The 26,607-nt window shown below is 41.5% G+C and overlaps 1 protein-coding gene across 1 annotated transcript in view; it reads left to right on the top strand.

The window, feature by feature from the left end:
• The first annotated feature begins 267 nt into the window (after nt 1–267).
• LOC117533716 (astrocytic phosphoprotein PEA-15) overlaps nt 268–26,607 on the top strand; it is a 46,604-nt gene continuing 20,264 nt past the window's right edge. Inside the window, 1 exon segment of the mRNA XM_034197611.1 lies at nt 268–674. The gene's annotated coding sequence lies outside the window, so the exon portion shown is untranslated.

Raw genomic sequence — 26,607 nt, 5'->3', positions numbered from 1 at the left:
TGTCACAATTGAGAGGTATTTTTGCGAGACTACTACTTTTTGCCCTGTGCACCAACGTAGCTATTACACGTGTTTTTCGGTTGTTTATCCCTATTTGAATAAGATTCATTTGTATTTTGTTCCATGCAAACATTCAGTCACTCAGGGGTTTACGCATATACAGTCAATGGGTTTACTGAGAGAGTGAGACTTCGTTTGCAATAGAGGATCTCTGGATGAATCAGACAGCGTGCTTAACCGTGACCGCGGGAGAGAGAGAGAGACAGAAAGAGAGAGAGAGACAAAAAGAGAGAGAGAGAGAGAGGAAAAGGCGTTTCCACGTTTCTGCAGCCGGTGACTGAGCAGCGGATAGCGAGGCACGCGGACAGAGACTCACGACCCTCCTAAATATCTCTGTCTCTTTCTCTCCACACTGAGTGACACTTCATCTCCCCGGTGCCCCCTTCACGGACCCGTCTCCCCACGCCGATGCCAAATATTATAACCCATCCCTGCACGACTTAAAGCTGCAAAAAGTGACTGACGGAGTGGACTTTTTTTCTTTTCTTCTTCTTCCCGTCTATCCTCTCTCAGGCCGACATAACATTCCCACACAGCTGCTTTCTGTTCCGGAGGAGATTATCTTCCCATCATCTCTCCCCGTCTGTAGCTGACTCATATTCGCTGCGTCCGGGGTGAGTACCGAGTCTCCTTTTCTCTTTATTTTCCTCATATGCAACACGCTGTCTTTTTTGTGTTTGGGGATATTTCTTTAAGACAAACTCCTCCCGGGTGTAGTTCATTAAATGCATCATGCTGGGAGTCAGTCAGGGATAAGATAATTTCCCTCATTGCGTAATGTTACATGATGTATGTGTGAGATACTTCACAGCCTGTCTGTAAAATGTAGCTTTGGCATCACATTTTGGGGAGGGGAAGTTGAAGAAATGGGGCTTTCCTGGCCTAAATAGAGACAATTGTTTTTGTATCTAGTCAAAGTCATTAACATTCACATGTTTTGCAACAACTTTCTCCAAAAAAAACGATTGACAACAATAACTGAACAAATAAACCAATAATTGACGTCTGTGTGAGATTGGCTTCTTCACAGTCGGCCTGTAAAATGCAGTTTTCCAACTTGTTTTTGGTATAAAATTGGTCGATTAAGGTGGGAAAGTATAAGAAATGGGGCATTCATGGTCTTAATAGATGATCAAGTTCATTCAAATGAACATACTTCCTTCTATCTCCAAAAAACTAAATCAACATATTTTTAAATAGAAACAGGACTTTCTTCTATATCTAAAATGTGCTGTGGAGTAACGAGCCATGTGAAATGCAATGCCTTGTTGACTTGACATGACTCAGTCTTGAACTTGACTGTTAAGTGGCTAGTTGGTAAATGTCCCATTCCGAGGAGGGCATTTAACACACCATTGATTCAACTAATTGGATTGGGTTTAGTGTCGCTGGAGGCATTCACCAATGTCCTTTTCATTATTTGCCAGACGAATATTCCCACAATATTCCTACAGAGACAAGAGCTATTGATATTATCAAGTGTCTTTCTATTGAATCATATTAAGTTGCATAACTTATACAATATTAACCTATAGCTGTGTTACTCCGTCTTTGAAAACTGGGTCATACATCTGTATTGTACGCTTCACGGCAGCCAGTTTATCAATAATGTTCTGCATTAAAACCCACACACACACAGGAAGAAGGTGGTAATAAACTGCCGGTGACCACCTGTGACGTCCCGGATGGCAGTGTGTGGGATTGTGAGAGTGTGTTCGTGTGTGTATGAGCGGATGTGGAAGGGGTGGGTCTTTTATGAATGGATTTGTCCGGAGTGCTGGAAGGGATGAGGGTGACTAGTACTCCTCTCCCTCACCAAAAGCTGTTTTATATAACCTAAAATCCCAGTATTGTCTCCGTTTAAATCCCCTGATATTGTCATAGATGTATTCTGCTAATATTCTTGTTGTTCTGGCTTAGATTTGATGCAGAATACATAAAATAAAACATGATAAAGTAATAAAACAAAGTACAACAGAAACAGGTTTTGCAAAGCTAAGACTTTATTTGTAGGTGATGTTTTGCATACCATTCTTGTTAAATCTTAGGAACTCATAACTGCGCAGTTAATAGAGTACTGGCAGTGTTCCACAAAGCAGTGAAAGCCATTGTGATTTTTTATGACGATTCATTTTCTCGTTTGGTCTAAAAGTCTATCGTCACCTCTCAGAAAATAGTGGAAAAACGTTTAGTGTTATCTCACAGAGTTCAAGGTTGTGTCAAAGTGACAAACGATTCCTCAGTTATCTCGACACTTCCTTGATTGATTTTCCTAATCGCTTCACTGTCCTTCTCTTGCACCCTGACCCCCTGCGACACACACAGTACATTCATCCATATGCTGCACACAATTAGAGTGTGTGACACTTGTACAGCATGACAGCTGTCAGTCCATTTCCTGCGAGGCTGCATTCCAGTCATATTATCCCTCCACGCTTTCACACAATCCCAGTACGGCAAAATGGTCAACTTTATTTATTCTCCAAACGGTGAATGCTACAACAGATAGCATCCCTGTAATCCAAGAATTGCATTTTTGGAAGTTAGTGGTTTCCTGTTGAGGTTTTTAAAGGATAACATAAGAGTTTTGAGCTGTAAGTTCAGGCATGTGGTCATTGTGGTTAGAAGCAAGGGTCCTCACATGCATACAAGTACAAATATATATGTGTGTGTGTGCCTTGACTCAGCTTGTTAGGTGCCTGTCTCCTCTCTGATACATATCGATCCGTCTTCTCGGACGGTGAAGGGGAAAAAAAGCGGGCAGCGCAGCAGAAATGTGCTTCCTCTCTCGGGTTCATTTCCTGTGTGTGTGTGTGTGTGTGTGTGTGTGTGTGTGTGTGTGTGTGGGTGTGTGTGTGTGTGTGTGTGTGTGTGTGTGTGTGTGTGTGTGTTGTGTGTGTGTGTGTGTGTGTGTGTGTGTGTGTGTGTGTGTGGTGTGTGTGTGGTGTGTGTGTGTGTGTGTGTGTGTGTGTGTGTGTGATGTGTGTGTGTAGTGTTGTGTGTGTGTGTGTGTGTGTGTGTGTGTGTGTGTGTGTGGTGTGTGTGTGTGTGTGTGTGTGTGTGTGTGTGTGTGTGTGTGTGTGGTGTGTTGTGTGTGTGATGTGTGCTGTGTGTGTGTGTGTGTGTGTGTGTGTGTGTGTGTGTGTGTGTGTGTGTGTGTGTGTGTGTGTGTGTGTGTGTGTGTGTGTGTGTGTGTGTGTGTGTGTGTGTGGTCCCTCGCCGCCGCCAGGGGAATGTTTGTGGTCGGCTGAGTCAAACAGTTTTCGGGAAGATCAGCGGTAAACCGGTGTAACTCTACACAATCAAAACAAAAGAAAATCATGTCAGTTTTTTTCCTTCTTGGATTGACTTTTCTTTCAGCCAACTGTTCAATCTCACAGATTCCAGCACACCCAATACAATAAACGTCAACGTAACCCTAAAAAAATCAATTGTAGTTACACTCCTTTTTATTAGTATGCAGGAAGAGCATCTTTTCACAACGAACTGAAACCCTTAAATTGACTCAACTGTACCCAAAATGTGAAAGTCTGGTGTTGAGTCACTTCTGCAACCACAGAACAAATGAGGAATGGAATATCGTTCCGACGAAACCTGACTCAGAAACATCTGATCCATTTCCTCTCTCTCTTTCATTTGATATCAAAAGCTGTAAAATACTGCCAAGAAAATATTCTTTTCTTTCAAGCTTCATTCTTCCAAATAATGGAGCATAACTTAACACAAGTTAAATATCGAATGTTTTAAACTGTTGTTGACTTACAGTACAATACATATTTGAGTTAAAAATGCACCGTTTACAGGTCAGTTCATGTGGCCAGCTAAACCCCTAGAAATTAAGATTTTTGCAGATTTTAATAACTCTATTTCCACAGTTTAGTCATTTGACTCATCATGCACAAACAACATTTAAAATGTAGCCAATTATCTTGTAAAGTAATACAAGTTCAACTATATATTTTTGGATTTTTCATATCGACATTTCGTAAAGAAATGCACAAAATCTAAAGCATAGAAAATAGTTGTCAAACAGTTATTCCATTAGTTTATTTGTTAGATATGTTGTGTCAAAAACACTTAAAATTCCCCGATTCTTTTGGCATTTGCCTTCCTCAGGAGGCATCACAAAGCTCCAGTCAGAGCACTGAAAGCTTTTTTGGCTTGATTATAGAAAGAGACTTGGAGTCCAGTTAGAACCAAGCAAGTTCTACATTTTAGTGTAGAAGTCAAACTTGCTTGGAACCAACTGAACTCCAATTCATGACTGGATTGAGGATCTAAAGAAAAACCATTTTTCTTTTTGTATTACTTTTAATATAGTATATTTTAATATTGGTTAACATTGTCTGCTTATCTGTATTATTGTGTTGCATTGTTGGAGAAGCCTGTGACCTAAGATCTTCAACGACATAATTACTCTGTAGCTATGTTAGTCTGACAATAAAGAACCTTGAACCTAAGGCTTGCATTGTTGTCGGTGTATAACGTTTTAATTATCATGAGACCCAGACTAACCTCCGTTGCCTCCACACTGACAGGCCGACATTCAATATTTAATAAAGCCCAGTATTAGCCTGATCCGGCAACAATGCACGTCAACACAGCAATTAGGGGTAATTAAGAACTCTACTGTTGAAGTGCGTTGTGTCAAAGTAATGACTCGGATGTCATGAAAACCACCCGTGTTTTTCAGCCCCTCTGAAAGGGTCACTTCCTGCTACACAGAGGGGACGAATATGTCACTGTCAGACGACCCCGTCCTTTTGTCCCCCATCCCCCCCCCTCCCGCTGAGCGCTTGTTAACTTCCACCCTGTGTGCGCTGGACTCTCAGAGAGTTACAGAGGGTCATTGTCATTGGTTACATCACTGCCTATACTCTGCGCTACGTTCTCCCGGTTGCATTGTCTTCTCTTCTAGGTATCAGGTCGGTTCTAGGTATCCATTTACAGATTCAACCATTGGAGCAGATGCCGACTTCTAACTCAACATTTAATTCTTCCGGACCAACAATTACACATGTGTTATGCATGCAACAAGCAAAATATCTTGAGGTTAGAACATGCAAAACATTTACATTGTAGATCCGGCAGGCCAGGACAATGCTTGAAATGATGAAGAGAACTGGAAGGACAGTTGAATACATCTGATATCCGTTAATGCCAATCCACTCCAATATTTTAAGAGCTTCTTCCTTGACTCATGCTTTATCTTAATACACAAAGACGCTTAATTGACAAATGATGTCTAAGACCTTCCCATTGACTAACTGGCTATCACCTTAACCTAAATGATATGACTAATCAGTTTACAAACCCCGAGCTGAACCTCATTTGTCAGTCAAATCTGTGCCCTCTGGACAGCTGCGTCATTCTACAAAAAGCCATTCAGTTTTACAGCATAGTATGTTATAAACTTAGAAACGGCAAAACCCAGAGTTGAGTATTCGCCCTAAACATCGGAGCTGACTTGTTGGATTTCTGAACTGTCCTCAGTCTGATATATCCGTCTCAGGCCTAGGAAATGATACTGCGAACACTGACAGTGAAAACACCACCCAGAGCTAAGATTTCCTCTAGTTTAAAAAAAAAGAAAAAGAAGAGAGTCAACAACATTGTGTTGTGGTCACCCAGACACTGGATGCTCTGCAAACAGGAAGTAAGGCCTGAAAGGGGAAGTACAGCTTCCAGTTACATCACCGGTTGTTATTCTCTGTCACAGATTTCTCTTTCATCTAGATCATGGGTCGGCTATAGGCGGCCCGTCAGCAATAATATCTTGCCCGGAAAATTATTTTGAGAATACAAATTTTTTTTTTATTTTTTTTTTTTACAATATCGGACCAACAGTCGCACATATAGGCTATAATGTCTGAATAGAGACTCTACCTACACCTGAAGAATGCTTATTGTACTTTAATCCATGTTGAGAGTGAATGACACACAGCACAGGCACAATCTGGCAGCGGGGTGCACTGACGCTGATAGTGGATCAATAAGTAGCGCGAGGTGCTGAAAAAGCCAACATGCGGTTTGTGGTTTAAAAAAAATAACAACACCAGCTCACTAAATCATTCAAACGTAATGTTTATCTATATGTGAACAGTATCAAAGTTCAGTCAAAACATTGACAACAAAATCGGAGAAGCCGCTTGATCATGGAGGGCGAGGGGTTTTGGTGCATATGCTGCCAGCCCAGTTAGAAGCTTTGTTTTGAAAGAAAGGTTTTGGCTCATCGGACATTTATGAGAGAAAATCCCAAATGTCCGAGTGTAAGTGAATGCAGCACAAGGCGTGAGGCTTGTAACCTCATCCCCCGGCCCTGGCGCGAGCTTGGAAATGTGATTGTCATTTGAACGGGACGGCGCAAAACGAGAAGCATTCGGTCTACAATGACAGAAGAGACTGGCTGTGTTCAAAACGCACTAAAGCTTTGGATCTTAATAAGCTTGTGAGCAGGGGCGGACTGGCCATCTGGAGAATCTGGAGAATCACAGAACGGCACCGCAGCGAGGCTCCCCCCCCCCCCCCGTTGACAGTTAATTAGCACCCCCCCCAAGCATTCAAACGTCTCACATGTTTTAACAATCAATTACTTCAAAGCCTTTGATTATGTTCCGGCCCAAGGCCAAACTTAATTGCTGACCCCTGATCTAGATGCAACAAAAAGGGTGTTTTTTGTTAGGTTGTTTTTATAGATTTTAAACCCACTATCCTACAGTATATGAAAATGTATCATTTCATTTGCAGGTCGGTGTATTTGGCACGATGATTATGTTGATGATTACATAGCATAAGGATAGAGGGTGTCATTTTTCTCATACTGATATTCTGAACAATCTGTTCTGTTGTATTTGCTGTAAAGTACAGCACTTTGGCTCGACCAAAAATCGTTTATAAATGTGCTATATAAATAAAACTTGATTTGATTTGATAGCATACATGTAAAAAAAGATCATATAGGAATCGGAAATGAGCATCCAGTCATAAAGAAGATGTGTATCTTGATAGGTTGTATAGCTGAAACATGTGCATTGATTTATTATAAACTCCCTAACCCTGCTAAGGTTAAGCCTTTCTATCGCAGGCTGCAGCCACACACACACACACACACACACACACACACACACACACACACACACACACACACACACACACACAACAATAACACAGATCTAATCCCTGCAGCAACTGCTTGGTTGCGTGGTCAGTTGGTTGCTGTGCTACAAGCAAAAAGCTACTTTTTGCTTCCACTTTTCATGCTGTTATCTGCTCTCTGATGTAATTGAATCCATGCGAATGTCATGCTGTAGAGATTTCAAATGTCCTCCTTTGGGTTGGATGAAAAAGGTATGGCTTCAGCGTGATTTTGTGCCAAAAAAACTTGAGCAATTTTGTTGATTTTAGTGATGCTGTCGCCTATTTTAACACAGCTGTGGAAGTGTTGCATAAACCCAATCTGTTTGACAGTGGCTAGATTAATGGATGAAGTGATACACACACACAGACACACACACACACACACACACACACACACACGCACACGCACACACACGCATGACACCTAAGCCTACAGAGTCGGAAAGAGACACACAAACAGCAACAGTGCAGATGGGCACACAAGCACAAACATGTGGCTATACACACACACACACACACACACACACACTTCAATTCAGGCCATTCCCCTTCGCCCGTTTGCATAATATAACTCCACTGCTCGACTCCACAATGAAACGCTTCAGTGGGTCTGATTAGATTTGATAGGCGTTGATTCGATTGAAGCAGGAGGTGAGGGAGGTGAACACAGTACTGCGGTATGTGTCTGTGTGTGTGGCTGTGTGTGTTTGAGTTGTTACAGGATATTTTGTAAAGTATTGATTGCCTTTCCCTCTCTCTAGTGCTCACATCAGTTTTAATAATCAAATCGACTGTGAAAAAGTCCTTGCGTTAAATTGTTTTCACACAGTAAATGTAATCATGCCAAACTATCTGCTACTTCCTGGGGGAAACATCATGAGACAGGATGTTTTGTAGTCAGCTGCTTCCCCCGAGTCCCCCTCAGTGCTGTCGAGCTGATGCATTTCACATGGTCTTCTCAACCACATCTGCACAGATCCTCACACACACACAAGTCACGATTACTTTAACAGGCAGGTTGGCTTCCTGCAGCAACTTCCAGGCAGAATTAACCTACGTGTTGCCTTCAGCGGTTGTGGGAAAGTCCAGTATCTAAGATAGAATAAGGGTTAGTGGGGTATTATTACAATGAAGGGGATGGATTTTGGTGTGTCGTGCTGTAAATAGTGTCAACCATTTTTGTAGGGACTATTTCTTCGGTAAAAAAAGTAGTCCCACAGAAAACGGTTCAGCAGCAAACTCCTGAACTGAAGTAACCCTGGTGCGTTTGTGTGTTTATCTGCCAGTGTCACAAAAATAACACTTTTTGGCCAGATTTCTGTAGTGCGACAGATGAACACGGGGAAAAGCTGGCCGTGCCTGGGGTGTTTGTGCTTCTTCATCTGCTCTGTAGTTGATGACGAATATGTGTGTGTGTGAGATGAAGGAACTAGTGGTGTGGGTGGAAGTACGGGTCTTAAACAGCTGATGAGCCATGAGGGCCTCGGTGAGGTGATTCAGAGCGGCCGTTTTCATGTGTCACCCTTAATTAGACCAAATGTTATCCAGTTTTTTAAAGACTTTCTGGGTTGAAATACTCATTCTGGACAACAACAAGCTGGTGAAACACATGTTTAAACCTAAATCCTATGCATTGCATTTCCCTTTTTTTTTCTTTTCTCTCTCTCTCAGCATCCATGTCATGCATCTAAAAATGGAAATATGCTTCCTGATTTTGTCCGTTTAAGCCACAAACATGTCTTTTCCTGCCTCTATGTTATTACCTCCTTCCGCTCCTCATGTGGTCGCATGTGCATGTTAGTGTAATGTGTGTGTGGTAGGGCTGCTCAATTAATCTTATTTTAATCGCAATTACGATTATGGCTTGCAACGATTACGAAAACAACGTAATCGAAATAAAACGATTATTTTTTTATTATTATTACTTTTATTTTTAAAAATTATTTTTTTATTGGTTTTCAGTTGAATTATTCTTAAAGTTCAGGGTAATCAACTGTTAAAAACATACTGTTCAAATTTGTTTTCTCCAATAAATTGATGTTTTAAAAGTAAATGGATAATCGTTTTTAATAATCGTGATATCAATTATTGACCCAAATAATCGAGATTATGATTTTTGCCATAATCGAGCAGCCCTAATGTGTGGTAGAGAAAGCCTCAGGAATCAGGTTAACCTCGCAGACACAGAGATGAGAAACTCACACACGTGTATCCTCTCTCAGCTCAAACTGATGCAGGCGTAAAAACTTGCTCTGTGTATTGTGTTTATGTAACCCTCAGGGGACCTGTGTACCCACCTCGTGCTTGAAGTATTTCAGCTCGCACTAATGCATTGTACCGTTGCACAAAGGCCCGCACTAGAAGAAGCTTTCATGTTATACCTTTTTCACCGATGTTTTAGAGAAAATAAACCCGAGATGGGAAGCGAGCATCCCACGATCCGTGTTGTTTGATTTCAGTCCGGATCCATATCTGTTGCTTTCTTTGAAGTGCTTTCTATTCAGAACATGCTCTTATTCACGAGGTAAAATGACTGTATATCAAAGTGTCAATAGATACCGTTCTGTAAGTCAGTTTCTAGACTGAAGCGCCACACAAAATCCAGTTTGTTTTTGCTGTTTTCTAACTGTTTGACGGCGTCCTGCATGCATCTCATTACTGATTCACACTCTATCCACAATATTATTAAAAAAAAACATCTTAGTCATCACAGCTCTGCTCTGTGCCTCGTTTTGTCCACAGTCTCTCGGTGGGGATTCGACAGATGGGGAACAATCGAGCAGGAAAGTCCACTTTACTTCAGCATTAACAGGAAGGGGCACATAATGAGGAAATGAGAGGGAAGCATTAAATAACCCTGCGTTCCTTTTTAAAGACCCCACACAGCGTCTCGTCTCACATTAGTGGGACAACAAGGATGTGTAATCGCTGTATTAAATAGCTGTATTACATAAGCAGTAATTGCATCGTAGCAATAGGGGTGAGGAAAGTTGCGTTCGAGCCACGGTGATAATTACTGAAAGAAGACAAAGCTGTTTTGGTTGCTAATGGGTAACCAAGGAGCTAACCTTTTATGATGATAAACTACGTCTCGTAATAATTCAGTTGACACGTGGTAATTCTAAGGTGTAAAGGCAGCGATACCCTTGAGGTTGTCCTTTCGCTGTAATTATGGGCACGTCTGGGCTATGGAAGTGCGCTTTATGTAACATTACTAAGTACCACGTATCTTAAAGGATACGTTTAATCATGGATTTAGATATTATAGTTTGGTTTGATATTAGTAGATATTCATGGTTCCCAGAGGATTGATCCTAATGACTCCAGTGGTGATACCTTTACCTTTCCCCTAGTTAGACAAAGGTTAATCTTCGTTTTTGAGTGATATTTCTCAACAACTATTGGATGGATTGTCACGATTTATTGTTATACATTCATGGTTTCCAAATGAAACCAGATTCCCCATTACTTTTTACTTTTCCGTGGTTTTGAGTAAAGTTTCTCAACAACTTTCAAATGATCTAGCTTAAAATTCAGCATCAATATGAGGTCCAAATTTAGATTTTTGTTAAAATCAAATACCTGACAGAGGCATTATTAGGGCTGTGCAATTAACCGATCTTGAACACAACAATAATTATATGTCAAGTCATTTTTTAATCCATTTACCAAATACTAGACACACAGCCAATACATTGTAATCGTTTGTCAAAGCTTACCTTAAAATAACATGGGACTATTATAAACCATCACTACCCTTCTGGTTTCTCTAGGTATCTTTGTAAAGGAGAATACTTGATAATTGATCAATACAAAAACAACATGTTTTGATGACGTCTTTTGCTATATCGTCCAACCATACTTCTGCTGGTATTCGTCTGAAATGCTAATGATCAGAACATTACACCACCAAGACATCAGTGAATTAGCTTTGAAATTGTGTTTGTTGTTATTTTATAGGGAATGGATTCATTGCATTTGCGTTTTTAGGACATTAGCATTTATCTTATACGCCACATCTCGTAATTCATCTTCATGGCAGTAGACTCTTGTCCAACAGAACGAGTTGCACCCCCCCTCGTCAGTCAACAGGTGCCAACATAAACACAAACACCCCCGTAGACCTGCTCTGCCAACAGGAACAATCATTTAACTCTGAGTTATTACCTTTAATAATGCGGACGAGAAATAGCCACTTGTAGACATGCAGAGAATTCATCAACCGGTGTTATTATAGAAATCCATCACAGAGCCTTAATGTGAAGAGGCAACGAAAAAAGGCAGGTAAAGTACGCCATTTACATTTCCCCTGATGCCGGCTGATGGACTGAGTTTCATTTTCTCTGAAATATACCCGTCTTCTTCGCTTGTACCGGCGCACTTAATCTAGTAATGGGACAATGGAGAGGAGGGAAAGAGAAATAAAGGACGAGTTGAAGAGGAAAATAGTTTGCGGGAAGATAAATCTGACAATTTCAGTCAAGCCTGGAGTCTGAAACATCAAATCAAAGTTTATTGATATAACCCAATATCACAAAATAATTTAGTCTCAGAGGGTTTTTAAAAAAAAACAACACAGTCAGTGTCGTGCAGATCTCCATTTGCTCCCCGCTGTGCTCCTGCGGGTGTGAGCTGCATTGAGGAAGCTTTTTTGCTTTCTCATCTAAACAGGTCAGAACGGGGCGGAATAACATTATTACTTTTCTGCGACAAATCCTCTCATTTCCTTTCTTCTCGCACGGAAAATACTCAGAGGTGCTGCATGATTACAGCCAGTGTACTGCAGGTGTATGTGAAGGTGTGTGTTGACTGTGTGTAGAGGATGTGTTTGTTCTGGTGAGTGTGTCGGCCTCTGTGCATCGAACTATGTGTTTGAAAGTAGGGCTGCTCGATTATGGCAAAAATCATAATCTCGATTATTTGGGTCAATAATTGATATCACGATTATTAAAAACGATTATCCATTTACTTTGAAAACATCCATTCATTGAAAAAATGCATTTGAATAGTATGTTTTTAACAGTTGAATACCCTGAACTTTAAGTATAATTCAACTGAAAAACCAATAAAAATAATTAAAAATACAAATAATCTTTTTATTTCGATTATGTTGTTTTCATAATCGTTGCAAGCCACAATCGTAATTGTTAAATTGAGCAGCCCTATTTGAAAGTGGACATGTTTTACGATAAAACGTATGTTGAGTCTGTTTTCATGTAGATGCAAGCATTCGTGTGGGTTGATAAAGGCGTGAGTGTGTGTGTCTGTGTGCGTGTGTGTGTGTCTGCAGCTGTGGCTCTTGTGAGGCGAGGTTATGGTATCCTGTTCCTTTTCCTTGCTGCCTCTCCATCTGGAGCGGAGCCAGCCTCAGTGAACTGTGCATTACAGTGAGATACAGCCCCATTATCACTGTGGAGAATGCCGGCATCTGGACCACTGTGTGTGTGTGTGTGTGTGTGTGTGTGTGTGTGTGTGTGTGTGTGTGTGTGTGTGTGTGTGTGTGTGTGTGTGTGTGTGTGTGTGTGTGTGTGTGTGTGTGTGTGTGTGTGTGTGTGTGTGTGTGTGTGTGTGTGTGTGTGTGTGTGTGTGTGTGTGTGTGTGTGTGTGTGTGTGTGTGTGTGTGTGTGTGTGTGTGTGTGTGTGGTGTGTGTGTGTGTGTGTGTGGTGTGTGTGTGTGTGTGTGTGTGTGTGTGTGTGTGTGGTGTGTGTGTGTGTGTGTGTGTGTGTGTGTGTGTGTGTGTGTGTGTGTGTGTGTGTGTGTGTGTGTGTGTGTGTGTGTGTTGTGTGTGTGTGTGTGTGTGTGTGTGTGTGTGTGTGTGTGTGTGTGTGTGTGTTTCCTTGAGGAACCCCCCCGTCCCCCGCCTCCTTCTACTGTAGTGGTATAATTAGGATATGTTTGAAAATTATACTCCACTAATATTCTAAATTTGGAGTATGAAACACTCTTAATGGGGCAATGGGTTATTGTAAATCAAATTGGATCATCAATTAGATTGTAGATGTAGTTGCCAGGGTCAATGAAAACTCATAAGGAGAGTAAACATGTGTCTGGTCCATTCTTTCCTTCCCTCTGTGCGGCTTATTTCCCATGGCAGGATAACACTCCTGCATATGCTTCACACTCATAAATACCACAGGCCAACAATGGGAGAGAATAACATGTTGTTGAAGACGATCGTTTCTAACAGCTTGGAGAATGTGAGAAATGTGCAGGTGTCCGTCAAATATACAAATACACAGTGTGACAATGTGCAGTGGATGGAGCTGGAGAAAGAAAACGCTGTCTTATATGGCCGAGGCTATATACAGGACGGCCCTGTACACAACGCCAAATCGCTATATACAGGACCGTCCTGTACACAGCTCTCTGAAATGGCTATATACAGGACGGTCCTGTATATAAGGTCTCTGAAATGGCTATATACAGGACGGTCCTGTATATAAGGTCTCTCAAATGGCTATATACAGGACCGTCCTGTAAACAGCTCTCTGAAATGGCTATATACAGGACGGTCCTGTATACAAGCTCCGAAATGGCTATATACAGGACCGTCCTGTATATAGCCATTTCAGAGACCTTATATACAGGACCGTCCTGTATATAGCCATTTGGCGTTGTGTACAGGACCGTCCTGTATATAGCCATTTCAGAGACCTTATATACAGGACCGTCCTGTATATAGTCATTTGGCGTTGTGTACAGGACCGTCCTGTATATAGCCATTTCAGAGACCTTATATACAGGACCGTCCTGTATATAGCCATTTGGCGTTGTGTACAGGACGGTCCTGTATATAGCCACTCCCGTCTTATATTGGAGTCCTCAAAACAGAATAACATGAGCGATTAGGGATGCTCCGATCGCCAATTTCGGGGCCGATCGCCGGAATCAGTATCGGCCAATACCGATCGCCGATCCGATCGAGTGGGCGGGGCCTAAATGGAAGATTTAAACATCACTTTAAATCTTCCATTTAAAGTGATGTTTAAAACTCAGTTAATGCTCATTCACTGGAGCTTCCACAAACAACAATCAACTTAATTATTACATTCAAATGATGTACATTATTCAAGTTTACATTCACTTTGGAGAATAACACGGGAGAAATTAGCGGATGCGCTCTCTTTTCCTCTCTCTCCTGACAGCCTGTCAGTATCTCATGCAGCTCACTGATCCAGTAATGAGTGACCCGACAATGAAGAATACATATATTTATAATAACTAGTTTAGCTTGTTCCAGAGGTAGATAAAATAGCTAAGTGTGTTAGGTCTTACGGTACGTCCACACAGCAGCTTTTCAAAAATCTTGAAAATCTTGGAGCTGGGCGTGTCTGAAAGCTTGGGGATTTTTTGCGAGCAACGCGACCAACAACCAATCACATGAATCTCCCGCCCCCGACATACAAAGCAAAAAACCCCGGGGATTTAATGCGAGCAATATATATATATATATATAAACTCCCCAAACAGGCGAAAACTTACCAGTTTCACCCACTGTCTCTGCCACCTCCCTCCATGCCTGGTTCCTCCGGTTTGTATCCCGTTAATAGTTCTGGTCGTAAAGAACCGGGTGATTTGCTACCGTAATTTCTCGTTTGGAATATGAGGAAATGAACTGCGGTCTGGTTCTCCCTGTGTGTGTGTTTCGCTGCGCTTACCTGTCCGGCGGGCGGAGCTGCAGGATTTCTGCTTCACACACGTTGCGTACCGCTATTTTACTGTCTTTTTCGGACACCTTAAAATAATGCCAGACCGGTGAAGCCATGTTGGCGAGCTTGTTTTGGCGCACACAGAGAAAAGTGTCATGTATTTTACGTCATGCGATCGGCTCTCGCGATCGGCATGTTTAGAGAGCACCGATCGATCGGTAGAGAGTGAGTATCGGCCGATATCGATCGGTGACCGATCGATCGGAGCATCCCTATGAGCGATAATTATATTTCTCTCGTCCAAACTCTCCAGAAGCATTTTTCCATCTCTTCTCGATGAGGCAGGAGGCAAACAGGAACTTGTCTTGTTTTTGTGCAGTCAGCGTCTTGAATGTGTTCATGCAAATGTGCTGTGTGCAAAAGGAAGTGAGAAACAAACCCTGCACCATCAAAGTCAGAGTGGACCTTTCATCAGCATTGCTTTTGATAGATGTTGACCCAGCATGTGGGTCACTTGGTCCTGGTGTTGTTTCATTGCCTTTGTTGGAAGGAGAGAGAGGATTGTGTGATGGAGGTGTTGTTGTTGTTGTTTTCAGGGCAGAAAAGCCACGTCATGGTCCAGGCTGTTGTCATTTATCTGCTACAGTCAAAGCGTTTAGTGATTATAAAGTAAGTGTCAAATTCAGCTTGTTTTTCATCATGCATAAATTAGTCTTTAGCCATTTTTGTTTCTTCTTCTCAACGTTTTAGGATTTGTTTTGGGATGTTGTTTCCCTGAGTGCAGACTCCCAGGTAGGTGCGCCACCCTTCCCAAGCACTACCAATCAAATCATTCATATTGAATACCAAGTTGGACATTAAGGAAATATCCGTATATGCGTTTTTAGTCGAAGATTTAAGAATTGTTATTTATTCATTTATTTAACAGGGACAGTGCACATTAATTAACATTTCTGTAAATGTGCCACAGTTAGCCAAGAGGCTATTTTTCATCTGTAGTCCCTGGACAGATTTTGTTAGTCAACCTAAAGACACATTTAATTTTAAACAAGTAAATGCAATCAAATGAAAACATGTATCATAAGACGCTATATCCCGTAGCGGTTTAGCTTAGCTTAGCACAAGGACTTGGGGTTCAAGAGCCAACAAAATCCTCCTCTAAAGCAAATGTACACTATATATTCTTTGTGGATTCAGGGAGTTTCGTACTGGGAATATTTCTTTGTCCTTTTGTCAAGAAAATGAATGGAATATTTCCGAAGATCCCAAACTGTTCCTTTGTGGTTGAGATTAGGGCGAAGGGTTTTGACAAAAGCTTCTGAACCCAGTTACACAGCCTGAGAGGAAGTGCCGCCCGAGTGGCTCAAGTCAAGTCCCCGGTGATTGATGGCAGCGAACAGGAAGTGCCAAAAGAATCTTTCATGCTCGTAAACATGCTTTACACAGATTAAAATGGAAGCATATCAAAATACGACTCTGAAAACTGGAAAGCATCTTGGTTGCATTAGACAGGAATAGTCGTGAGACGCTAAGAGAGAGTTTTTTTGATTGACATAACTCTGCTTTCCAGAGTGCATCAAAGAGATTAAAAAACGTAGAAATCAAGATGACAGAAACTGGGTTCACATACGACAGATTGTTAGACGTTGGAAGATTCCCAGAGAGCGTAATAGGGAAACAATTGAAGGTGTGAGATTATGTGAGCGGGGGGAAAAGAGAAATGTGATAATAGGAGTGAACGGGAGAGAAGGACGGAGGTGGTGGAGATGTTCGGGGGAGAAAATAGGGGATGGGAAATCAAAGAAAGGTGTCGGAAACTGACAAAGTGAGAAGAGAAAACGAAGCCACGTGTAAAGTTTTTTTTCTTTGCCTGCAGCACTCCTTTACTGACGTCACTTGAAGTGTTACATGTCTCTTCAAAGACAATCACAGCAAGAGACACTTTTCAAATGGTCTTATTCTAATCCATTAAAGGAATAGTTTGACATTTTGGAGGGTCCACTTTTGTCAAAGAGATTTTGAGAAGAAAAACAACACCCATTTCATGTCTGTATGCTAAATACGAGCTCGTTAGCTTAGCATAAAGACAACAAAGGAGCTCTAAATATCTTCTTTTTTTTTTTTTACATTCTCTCTTTTGATTGAAGATCTATATTGAAACAAACTTTCCCTATCAGCAGTGGTGATGCCTTCAAGTGCTCCTCGTAAACTCGTTTTAACAGCTTCAATCCGTACCTAAAGATGGCCGACTTTGCGTTGTTGTTGTGTTACAGTAGGAGTTGAAAAGAAAAGCCTATATCATTCAAATACCATGGAAGGTAACAAGGTGTCTGAGAGTATTTTTTAAAGTTAATGCAGTATTTTCAACAAACCAGTCCTTTTTCATGTATCAAATATTTGTAACATGTGCTTTTTAGTGTTTTTATCCAGACATTAGCTTGGTAAAATAACCTATTCCTTCAACTTGTGTACTTGCTGCATTGCTGTGTTTGCATTTATAATCGAAGGAGGCTTTGAGCTCAATAAATGCTCGTGTTCTGCTTCCTGACCAAAGAGTATTAGTCCTTTTTACCCCTTTCCTCTTCAAACGGTGAATATTTCCTGTGAACTCCAAGCCCTCGAGGAAACAAGGTGTCATTAGATCGACTTCTCTGCCATCTGGCTCTCATCTTCTCTTCAGGAGACGGCCTGTAAATGCCTCCAAACACAAGTCAAGTGAAAGCGTATCTCACGACAGGCTGCTGGAGTTTAACATCTCAACACCGCTCTTCCTCCTCTTCCTCTTCCTCCTCCTCCTCTCCCTCAGGGCTGTTTCTCTGCTTGTCTTTTTTATTCTGTGTGTTCGTGTCTCTGTAAAAACGCACCAACAGGCCATCAGCTGATCTGAGACCAGCCAGCTCCTGATTGTCTTCATTTTTGGACGAAAGTTCAAAACACCCGACAGCGTCTCCCTGCAGGCGTCTCAATGCTTTTGGCTCTTAATTAGTTTCCCGCTTGACTACCTGGCCACCTGTCTGCCTGGCACTCGTTGTTTTTTTTAACCAGAGGGGGGACATTCAGTGGCAAAATGTATAATACGGAATTTTTTGGTTGATTTGTGTGGATTTGAGAAACAAAATGTGTTTCATTTTAAAATGAATTTGAGCTAAGACGATCCTTCTGTGCATGTTTTAGCCCGTTAGCTACGAGTGAGTTGAGCCATGTTTGCCATCCAGTGAAAACCCTGTATTTCAGAATTGGGTATCCTTTAAATGGATCGGATAAACTGACCATTTAGAAAAATATCCTTCATTTTAAAGCTAAAAAAATCTGATTATCTGAAAATAAAAGTACACAAATTCTATATAAATAAAAAATAGTTAAAAAAAATATGTAGCCAATTTTAAAAAGCAATTTTAAAAATACATGTTCTTTCATTGGAACAATTATATTTTATATTAAATTAGTGCTGACCAAAATATTTCTACCATGAAACACACCAACTCATTTCCTTTAAAATTATTATACATTTTCTTTAGATATGCTTTGATTTCTATTTCTATTATTAAGTTCTTTTTAAACATACCTGCGAATTTAGTGTTTTTCTGCGGCGTCTCTTTGTTCATACGGCACACATTGGTCATGTGACATTAACGGGCTGGATATAATAAATCCAGTTAAACTCACTGTCCCTTTTAATTCCCTTTAACTTTCTAACACTGCGAGTCGCCTGCAGTCACACAAATGACTGTCAAGTTCCTCACAAGAACAATCTAATATTAACATAATATTTATTCTGAATTCATCATTATTTTGCAGTCGCATGAGCCGCGTTCACACCACAGTACTGTTCCCACTTTAGTTCCGATATAGTTCCGAAATGACACCAAAAAGAGCCGGAACTAAAATGAGTTTATCAGAACCTTTTTTACCCCCTTTTCCGTCCCTGCTAGAGAGCAGGTACTTTCGTGGGAGAAAAAGGTTCCTATGTCTGATGCTGGGCGGATTGTAAACCACGCCGCGTAAAACTCCCAAAAAGTTTTGTGAAGCCGCCATTTTATTATCCTCGCATTAGCATTATTAGCATTAGCATTAGCCCAGCGCATAAACGCAGAGAGACTAACTTATGGGAACACAAAAACAAACATGGGAGCGGTGGAGATGAGGAGGTGTCGGCGTTCTGGCGATTTACTCGGAAGGCTTCAGTAGAAGCTGCTGGGAGTCCCAGCAGCTTCTACTGAAGCCAGTCCCCAACTCCGGGGACTTCCGGCCGGGGACTTCGGGTGGCAGTATACACCGTGAAGTGGTGTGCGGCCTGCCAGTAAACCCAAAGCAGAAGAAGAAGAAGAAGAAGAAGAAGAAGAAGAAGTGACGTCAGCGTCTTCATTTGCCTAAGCCTCCCCCGGGGACTTATTCCGGTGTGAACGCGATCTGTTCATGAGAACTAAAGTGTTCTCATGAACCTTTGTGGGAAAAGTACTGCGGTGTGAATGCGCCTATTTAGACTTTTATAGAAATAAGACCAAAAAAACAGAGATGATCACCACATGGCATGACTGTTATTAATGTATAAAACCAATATGAAGGATCATGCAAGTACATATTAATGCGTCTTTGCTTCTTTTTAAGGTGTCTTTTCACCGACCTCCGACCTCTTTTTTGGATATATTGAGTCCATATTTTGCTGATTCTGTTCTCATTGTGATCTAAAACAGTCCTTCATCTCTGTGGAGGAAACTTCTGTGTAGCAATGCAGTGGGAGTCACCGACTCATGAAGGAGACACGGGATGAGCAGGAGCTTTGATGTCAAACACTGATGGTTTATTCGGAGTTTCGGCCGGAGAATTGACGAGACAGGTGGTGTGTCACAAGTTGACACAGCGGTTGCCAAACCAATTCTGAATAACTCTTTCTGTAGCTCGAGGTTTTATCTAGTTCGGAGTGTAATAATCAACATTCTTTATCAGTGAGACTAAAGCATTATGGACCCTGAATCTAACTAGAGCTCTCGTCCATAGAAAAGAATGTGAGCCAGGGAACCTTCGTCCCTGAACAGTAAACTACCTCATGGCGGCTTGTGCTCTGTCATAGACTGGCAACAACAATGCGCCCAAGCTGCCCCTCCTTAAGAGAGATAGCAGCAATACCCAAGGTCGTAGACATATGCCATGGGAAAGGAGACTGGAGAAAATGATGAACTGTGTCAAAGGTTGAATACCTAGGCAAATTATTCCCTAACAATCTCAAGCTGTTCAACTGCCCATTTTTGACGTGAAAGCTAGTTGTTAAAAACCTTGTACTACTCTATAATTACCCAGCAGGTCACGGCGAAACAAATGAATCTGGAATTAGTGCAATTTGGTGTAATGACGCACCATTTAGTCATTGTCAGAAATGGCCCGAAAGGTGAGTCATAAAGCCTGTTGCTAGCTTGCTCTCAGGCGATTGAATGACATCATTTCCTTACAATTTCTTTGTTGCTTACAATTGCACGTTTTCCTGCACCGCTGCACACGGTTTTCCAGAAGCCTGCAGTGTGGTTTTAGATGAAGGAGCTGCAGAGTGAAGGCGGCAGAGATGAGGACGCGAGATATTTTCGACTCACAGCAGGGTGTCTGGAGAGGCTGACGTCGGCTCGTGATGTGTACCTTTTGTCACATTTTTGTCTGGAAGTTTTTGCTCAAAACGATGTCACTGTCTAACCCTCGCTTCTGCACACACACATTCAGCGCATAAGAAAAACAGCCCCTCCCTTCCTCATCCTCTCTCCTCCCAGAGGCACAAAGATATTTTTATCGCCCATAAAGCCCAAACGCTAATGAAGCATCGACGACACACATACATTTCCATGATTATTTTAATTCTAAATCCGGCTCTGCTGATCCACACACTGCAACATCTCTGTCTGCTGTTGTGAACACAAACTGTCACAGTGCGTGAGTGTCAAATATGTGTCGTGTCGGAGGCATTTCAGTGATAATTGTACCTCGTAAACAGACGTTTAATCATGCCTTAAAATCACGTTAGGTAAGAGAGAGAGCGAGGTGAGATGATGCCACTTCTCTCCGGTCCATTTACTTGATCCGAGGGTTTTGACGATAGACTGTGTCGACAAATAACACACACATATATGAATCTACAGGTCATTTGAATGAGTGTATTCACATTTAAAATGAGTTAAAGGAAACAGAAACCTGATCCGGTCGTCATTTTTAGTTATAGTTGGCAGTATTTAAATAGCATGAACTTGATTTATGTCAGTATCTGCAGACATTAAAGGTTCACATAGGAAATGCAATGAGGAAGTACACTCTCCTCTCCTTCTGTATCATAAGATTAATAACCACTGCTTTCACATCCATAATCTACAACATGGGACCCAGAGTTGTCCCTATCATGTTATCGCCATCGCGGCATGTGTGTTCAGTCCACATGATGCCACATATTATCATTTATCAAACACAGACTGCATCCTGGCATCTCATGATATCATTCCTCCCCAATGCTATCGGGTCAGTGCAGAGGCAAAGAGAAACATACCTGTTCTCTGGTGGCTTATTGTGAGGATTAATGTCTGATAGTCCTCTGCAAACACACAGCATATATGGAGAAACGCCTCATGGCTAAATCTAGAAGTTGTGCAGGCGGTGGATTTGGCCACTCTGTTTTGAATGTGCTGTATGAACAGTAGTGGATTCATACTGTGTGCCATTGAATAAATACCTTATTATTGCGAATGTGCATTATGTGTCTGTGACTTTTTAGTATTAAGTGTCTCTACTTTCCATCACATGTCACTTGTTAGACGCTTTTATCCAAAGCGACTTACATACTCAATACTGCGGACAATCCCCACAGGAGCAATTTGGGGTGACGTGTCTTCAGGGACCCAACGACATGCTGACTGCAGTGGGGTTTGAACCTGCTGTGACCCCCTGATGCGAACACCTACGGACAACCCACTGCACCACACGCCTCCTTTGTCTCTACTGTGACATGTCTCCATGTGCTGCAGCACCTCTTTTCACCCTCTGTCTGAAACCAGAGCCCAGTCTGCTCTGATTGGTTAGCTGGCCGGCTCTGTTGTGATAAGTCAACCGCTTAGAGATGTCCCACCCCTTAGCCTATCACGTACAATGTGTCGGAGCGCTAGCCAATAGAAGCATGAGTGTTACATTATGGAAGTAAACAAAGGAGTCTAATGGAGGCGTTTCAGGATTTTAACCTTTGCAGACAATTTACATGCACAAACACCAATATAACACACTACAGGAGAACCCCAAGAAGCGTATTAGGGTCCCTTAAAGTTTTGCCAAACACATGATATCACTGAATATGATGGGCTTCAGACATCTCTATAGTGAGAGGCTATCACACACCTGCCATTGTTCCCTCAGAACCGATTTCAGGGTCTCAGTTGAGAAAGATGTCTGAATAAGCTCGAGGCAGCAACACCTGCATCGTGAAAACAAAAGGAAACAACATTACTAATGGCAGCTTAACACAACTTTGAAGCATAAACAGCTTGTAATGTCTGTCGACTGCTCCGACTTACCAGGTGCTGAAGGTTACCCGCTTGCTTATGGAAGCTTAGCCTCACACAGGAGGATTTGAATGGATTAGAGAATTAAACCTGGACGTTCAGCGACGCAGGGGTGTGTTGCGTGACTGCAAGTGTTGTCTCGTTATGACGTGACCGCTGTCGCCGAGGTGAGGTTTGTCCCAGAATAAACGGGGATTTGCTTTAATTGGAGGAAGGATAAAGCGCTGTGTATCTCTGTGTGTTTAAACGTACACGTGGGAGGCTGCATAATAACTCCTGGGATTCCTGCACATGCTCTAACCCATTTACCTTCATCTCCTACATGTCAGTCTTTATTCCCCTTCTTTCTCTGAAGCCGGTGTCTCTTCCTGCGTCCCTACACATCTGCTCTCTCTCTGCTTTAGTCGTGGCCATCTGGTATTTTCCTGCAGCCATGATTTACCATTTAGGATTTAGAACAGAAGCAGTGACAGGGGAGGGAGTAACTCTCTACTCTCTCTAGCTCTCACGCATCCACATGTGTGTGGCACATGCAGCTTTTCATATTCATGCAGCTACTCATGCATACAGACAAATACATTGCCAACCCTTGTTCAGGCATTCAGACCAGAAGCAATGCAAACACACTGTATAATGTAGGATACAAAAGGCTATATATCCTGTACTGAAGTATACATGCACAGATGTAATGCTGTATAAGAGCTCACTTGGAGCCTACACCTTAATCTGTGACTATGTTTGAGGTAAGAATAGCTTTAATTTAAATAAAGATAAAAAAGGGTTTGTTTCTCATTATTTATACAAAAATGATCTACTGTATATGAGCATTTTAGGATCCTGCTACCTGAATCAAAAGAAACAAAATGCTTTAGGTTTATTTGGTTATATATAAGTATGCATTTGATACTGAATCAAAATAAGTGATTGAAAAGGCTGTATCGTAGTAATCAGATTATATGTTCAACAACTTGTTAAGGATATTTATTGTGATGGCAAAAAAAGGAACTACGAATAGCAGCTTCTAAGCTAATCTATCGTAAGTGAAATATTGTCTTTATAATTGGTCGCTGTTTTGTTTTAAAGGATATCACCTTTGTATATAGTTTGTTGTGCAGCTGTGTGATGGTAAAGCTGGTAAACTAAGGCACTAGCTGGTGAATATATCGGCGCATTCAACAAAAAATGTTCCTCAGGAGTCGGTGGAGACCAAAAACAGAGCTTAAAGTGTGACATTTAGACCTAAATATAGGGTGGACTGCACCACATATCCAAATGAATGCTCCATCTCTGATTGACTCAACGCCAATTGTTTGCTGACATCGACTTTAAAGTGATGACTTTTTCCAGTCTTGATCAGAACTGAAACACAGAAAAGTGTTGCCAAAAAGGCCGCTATTCAAAAGGCGCGTTCACACCGGAGTACTTTTCCCGTTTAGTTCCGTTAGTACCTCTTATTTTGCGTTCACACCAAAAAGAGTACTTAGTGCCGGGAACTTTTACCCCCATTTTTAGTGCCTGCTGAGAGGTGGTACTATCCTGAGGAGAAAAAAGTATCAATTTCTATCGGCTGGGCGAATTGCAAACCACGCCCCGTAAAACTCGGGAAAGTTTTGTGAAGCCGCCATTGTATTTGCTGGCATTAGCATCATTAGCCCCGCGCACCAACAGAGAGAGACTAACTTATGGCAACACAAAATAAAACATGGGAGCGGTGGAGATGAGGAGGTGTCGGCGTTCTGACGATTTACTCGGAAGACTTCAGTAGAATCAGCTTCAATCGTGTTCCTGTGGATGTGTTTGAAGCATCTTCTGCACATAGTTTTAAGAACAATCATTTTCAAAATGAGAGCCACTGTCTGCAGGATGTCCCGCATAAAGCCCCGAGGGGAAGAGTTACAGACAGGAGGACGAGGCCAGTGTCGAACAAAGCAGAAGGGATTAACTCCAGTTTTAATTCCCAGCTTTTTTCTTTCTCCTTCTCTTCCTCCCTCCATCCTTTCTGCTCTCCCTTTTTTCCACCACTCTCTATCTATTCTTTCTCCCTCTCCCTTGGCGGCTGCTGTTTTTTCCGCTGCCCTACACCCGGGGCCAGGAAGTGTTCCCATGGTGACGGCAGGAAGTAAAGCTGGTCATTCACAGCCTGGTCTCCACGACACGCGACCCTCGGTCTGCAACTCCTCAAAATATCTTCTTTTCTTACACAACTAAGCCCTCACACATATTCTTTATTGACATTTGGCAGCAAACAATTACAGTGTTTTTTCAAGACATAGTAATTGTACCTCTTAAGTTTGTCTGTCCGAAATGCCTTTACAAAGATAAAATAAAAACAGTAAAAAGTACGAACAATACGAACATTAGGGAGAGATTATGACTTCACAGTAAAATCATACGTTTGTAAAAATAAAATCTGGCCAATGAGGTTTTACGAAATCAGTCCACTTTCTCCATCGTGACACAAATAGTTCCAGTTTGTGATTGACAGATGATGTTATCCTCTCCATTTTGTAAATGTTGCTTTTAAAATGGGGTTATCTGGTATTCCTTGTAAGAGCTTTTTTACTTGCCACCATCAACAGATTTAATAAATATTTGTCTTTTTTAGTCCATTCTTGAGGTATGAGTCTTACTCTTACATTTGAAAATATAGATTGTGTGTGTGTGTGTGTGTGTGTGTGTGTGTGTGTGTGTGTGTGTGTGTGTGTGTGTGTGTGTGTGTGTGTGTGTGTGTGTGTGTGTGTGTGTGTGTGTGTGTGTGTGTGTGTGTGTGTGTGTGTGTGTGTGTGTGTGTGTGTGTGTGTGTGTGTGTGTGTGTGTGTGTGTGTGTGTGTGTGTGTGTGTGTGTGTGTGTGTGTGTGTGTGTGTGTGTGTGTGTGTGTTGTGTGTGTGTGTGTGTGTGTGTGTGTGTGTGTGTGTGTGTGTGTGTGTGTGTGTGTGTGTGTGTGTGTGTGTGTGTGTGTGTGTGTGTGTGCATATTTACACACATATTATTATATACATTTGTTTTGTATTCGGGATTGTGGGAAACGGCATTTCGATCTCTCTGTCTGTACGCACAAACTAAAAGATTAACAATAAAGTGGACTTTTTTTTAACTTTTGTATCTCTCTCCAAAAGACCTCAATAACAGTCCTAGAAAACATGATTATGACTTGCATTTGAACGTCCACATTTTCTCCAGCAGTCTGGGGAGTTATCTTTTGCAGTTCTGATGTGTTTATTTTGGATCAAAGGAGGCAGTACAAAGCTTATTTTATCAGTTATTCTGTCATGAATCGCAGAGGAAAGACAGTTGAAAGTGCCATGTTGTGTTTTGTTGGCCCACCCACGGTGACACTCGTGTCCACATGCAGGTTCTTCTCCTTTTAGAACATGCCTCCACACTCACATTTTCTCATTTGGTTTTTATTCTGGTCTTCACCCAGTGCAGCACTTTCAATCTAGTTGCAGAAAGTCTCCCGTGGTGTCTTTCTCTCCTGACCTTTAAACCCTCTGGCTTTACGCGAGCTTGTGCCAAAAAAAGAAGGTCCATCTGTATGCAGGACACATCTACACAGTGCCCAGTGTGTGTGTGTGTGGGTGTCACTTGGGAGGATTGATTGTTGGTGCTGCCTACCCTACACACAAGCTCTTCACAGGCGTTGTTCTATAGCTTAGAGAAAAAGGAGATTGAGGAAGATACCATCATGCATGTAGAAATACGAACATGTAGTTGGAACAATTTCATTATTACTTTCTACTGTATATCTCAAAATGAAAAATTAAGATTTAGGCTAGATTCCAGCGATTAGCTAATTTCATGTAAATCTGCATTCACTGTGGAGTTAGTAAAATCATTAATTTACATACAACACCATTACATATTATCTATTCAAATATATAACAATTAAAGTATACACACCCATGCACACATCAATTTAAATACCAGCATATTCATCCAGTACAACTTTATTGCAGTTCATTACAATAAAAAGATAAACTGAATCACAGTCGAATGAATGTCACTATGACTAGTTTATCATACCTACACACATATATATAATACTAGATTATGTACATTCAAATCAAGGTATTGTTAGGCATATCAATCAAAAACGTTCACAAGTTCAGAGATGGCTGCATAAGGATATTTGGTAAGATATTGGCTGGAGAGATTAGTGTATACATTTGAGTAGCTGTGCATATAAAACGAGACAATAAAGAAGCATCATAAAGTTAAAGAATAAGAACATTTTGT

The sequence above is a fragment of the Gymnodraco acuticeps genome, unplaced genomic scaffold (genome assembly GCF_902827175.1).
Source record: "Gymnodraco acuticeps unplaced genomic scaffold, fGymAcu1.1, whole genome shotgun sequence".
Classification (NCBI taxonomy): Eukaryota; Metazoa; Chordata; class Actinopteri; order Perciformes; family Bathydraconidae; genus Gymnodraco; species Gymnodraco acuticeps.
This window is presented reverse-complemented; position numbering and strand designations above follow the sequence as displayed.